The following is a 3,503-nucleotide window of genomic DNA, read 5'->3' as shown; positions in this document are numbered from 1 at the left end:
GGATGAATTCAAACAAAACTTAAGTGTGTCCAAAATGCTTGATGAAAGCACAACCAAAATAGTTCCCCTCCAAGGTTCTGGGGTAATTATTTCTTCACATTCTAGCTAGGTTGGTTTGGATCTCTTTTTTCATTTGCAGGTTGTGTTTACTCCAGTTATCTTTAATGCGTTCATGACCCGACCCATGCCGGTGTGAGCCCTGAGAACTTTTATGGAACCCCATGGCCGCTGATCTGCCTGGGAGTTGAAGATGGAATCATCACCTCATTTAGCCAAGCTCACTTCACCAAACCTGACTGATCAAAGTAGGCAGAATATGAAAGATGATTTATGTTGATTTTAGAGGTATGTTTACCATCATCCAACCTGCACAGCTGTTTGAGAGGCTGCTGGAGTTGCAGGTGGATGCCTCCTCAGATCCCAGAGTGGCTGTCTGTCTGACAGACACATCACTGCTGGTGCAACAGAAAAGCTGTGTGTGTCTGAGGGTGGTCAGCAGCACAGAGGGTGTGAGGGGGTGAGAGGACTCTGACAGTTCTTCTTCACCCACTGCACCTCAGACTTCCAGATTAACTGGGTGCGCTGTCAGCTGCAGGAATCCTCAGCAGGCCGGCCCGTTGTGGGCTGTGTCAGCAGTGGACAGCCGGCGGACAGCAGCGACCCGCTCTGTGGTTCTGTGTTGGAATGGTCCTGACATCTGAATGGGAGGAGGACAAAGGAACATGTTTGCGGATTTAACAGCAATAAGATAAAATGTTTTTTCACCCTGATAACAAAATGAAGAAGGAGGAAAGACAGGCCAGAAAAAAACACTGATGGACCAGAACCAGGCTGATCATTTTCAAACTACTTTCTACTGCGTTGGAAAAGTAATCACATGTTAAAGGGGCAGTACTATGTAAAATCAACTTCTATGAACTTTGCATCATGTTATAATGTTATTCTCGCATCAAAGGCACACCTGGTGTGTTGCTTTGATTCTTTCATACATGTTTGAGAAATCCTGTAATCTCCCATAGCAACCATGGCAATGCTATGTTTGTGGACGCAGCTCCTCTTCTGACCTGCAGTTTCCAAGCTTCCCCTTCACAGAGCAGGCCTTCTCTACTCAGCTCCTTCAGACTAGCCAGCAGCAATTAGCAAACACCTGCTAAAATTGAGCTCATTATAGGAGCTACTTCTCAGTGAAACTCTGGTAAAAACATTGTTTAAGGGTTAATAAAGGAGCCATGTTGTGATGATGGAGTTTCAGAAAGAGCAGGAGGCTCTTAGAGAGACAGAGGAATAATTTCAAGGCCGAAAAGTGCAAAGTCATATTTGATATATATACAGCTTAATTACTTACTTGATTATGCTGTAAAATGATTCTATGATGCTGACCTTTTAATATTTTCACATTTCAACCACAAACTTCAATGCATTTCACATGACTGTGTCTGTGAGAGTATCCTGTAAATGTCTGCTTTATCTCTATCATTTATGGGTATTTAGTCATTTAACAACACTGAACATTTCAAATGAAAATCAAGATTCAATAAAAAAGATTCAGTATTATTACTCTGAGTTTTGAAGGAAGTTTGTCCAGTTTTAAGCCTGAAGTCTGGTGCTGCTGACTGTAGGAGTTACTTGTCTACAATTGATGAATTGGTCTGATTGTACTGAAGTATTGTTCTATAATAACCAAACAAATAATTAAACAACAGCATAAAGGATCCGTCTGTGTTTATGTGCATGGGTAAATGAGAACATAAACAGATTATTAATGAAACTAAATGGAGAGGCTACTGTATGATTCTGCAGCTTTTATAACTGTGCTGTTATAAGGTAAGGTAAGGTAATTTTATTTATATAGCACATTTTCAGCAACAAGGCAATTCAAAGTGCTTTACATTAATTAAAAGGAAATACAAACAAAATAACAAACCATAAGAAAGCCAAAAAAAAGAAAGAGAGCTAAATCCTTTTCTGGGTTAAAAGTAATATAGACTAAGTAGTGACTGTTCCTGTTAAGTATTTCTGGATTCTAAGTTCGTAGTAATTCTAAATCTAATTCTGATTCCATATCTGGGCTGTATAATGTTGATCTAAATAGTAAGTACTCCACAATTTCTAATTTTACTAATAAACTAAAATAATGTAATAAATATAAAAGCTGTTAAACATGATTCTCAGTAATAATAATAACATGGCAGTATAATTTATATTGTAAATAACAGTTATTCAGAGTGTTGCTACAGATGCTCAGTAAAAACAAAGATGTGACTCATTAAATGAGTTGGAAGAGAAAATAAAAGAAGTAAAAAGTTTTGTTTTTTCCTATGACTGTGACTCAGAGATGAGACAAAGACAGACATGAAAACATTGTGAGAAGTTTGGAAAATTAAGGAGTATACCAGAAGAACAAATGTAACTTTATCCTCCTTTCAGCTTCTCTCATGTTCAGAAGGTGAAAGCAAATCTGAAAAAAAAAAAAGAAAAAAAATCTGGATCCAGGACAAAAAAAAAATCAATTCCAGATCAGATGAGCATAGAGCCATAACGACTGCAGTAATTAACCTCATTCATTTTCATAAGGAACCAATAAACAAAAAACGTTTCTGGCTTCCCAGTTTTATGATACCGACTTAATAACTGAGCTATGAGTTTATACAAAAGATTGTTTCAGAATCATAAACAGTTCACTGATTCTGCACATTCAACAAGTTTTAATCTTGGAAAATTAATATTTTTAATTCAAAATAACCTAAACTGGTTTGACTGAAGCATGTTGTCTTGGCTACTGGAGCATACTCCTGATTTTTGTTTTTTGTTGTTTTTTTTCATAAAATCTTGAAATTTTCTCTTATTTTGTATGTACTTCTTTTCTTATTAATCTGTAAATGTAAATATACATTTTGAGCTTTTACATAATCCTTTTCACGTTTGGTATCAACATTTGCTCTTACATTCTAAATATTCACTTTAATCATCTTATAGCGACCAGAGTTTGCATATTTAACAAGTTTTGTCCAATACAATGTCCATTTGGGTTGATTGTGGTCATAAAACATCATTTATGCAATTTGAAAAATAAAAAATAATTTAATAAATCTACTGCATCGGAGGTATAGGCTGCAATAACATTGACTTAAAAAAGTTGCATCTCATGATGGCGACACAAACGACCCCAAGCTTCTGATAAAGTAAGTTGTTGCTTTTTATCAAAAAAGGTTTTCATGACACAACTACTTAAACTCTAACAGAATATATAACATTATCATAAATTGTAATGTACATTTTATTTTTCTGCAAACACAAAGTGAACCTTAAGAACGGACGTTTTGTGAGCCAGAGTTTCTTCCTCTGACGGATTAATCAATGAAGGTGTCACATAAAACCTGTAGCACAAAAAGATGTTTGGAAAGAAAATCAGTTAAAAGGCAAAATTGGTAACACTTTATTTGAAGGGGGTTGAATAAGACTGTCATGACACTGTCATAAACATGACATACCACCTGTCATGA

The sequence above is a fragment of the Poecilia latipinna genome, unplaced genomic scaffold (genome assembly GCF_001443285.1).
Source record: "Poecilia latipinna isolate Pla-1442-1.1 unplaced genomic scaffold, P_latipinna-1.0 Scaffold3373, whole genome shotgun sequence".
Classification (NCBI taxonomy): Eukaryota; Metazoa; Chordata; class Actinopteri; order Cyprinodontiformes; family Poeciliidae; genus Poecilia; species Poecilia latipinna.
The sequence above is the reverse complement of the archived record's forward strand: the minus strand, read 5'-3'. Positions refer to the sequence as shown.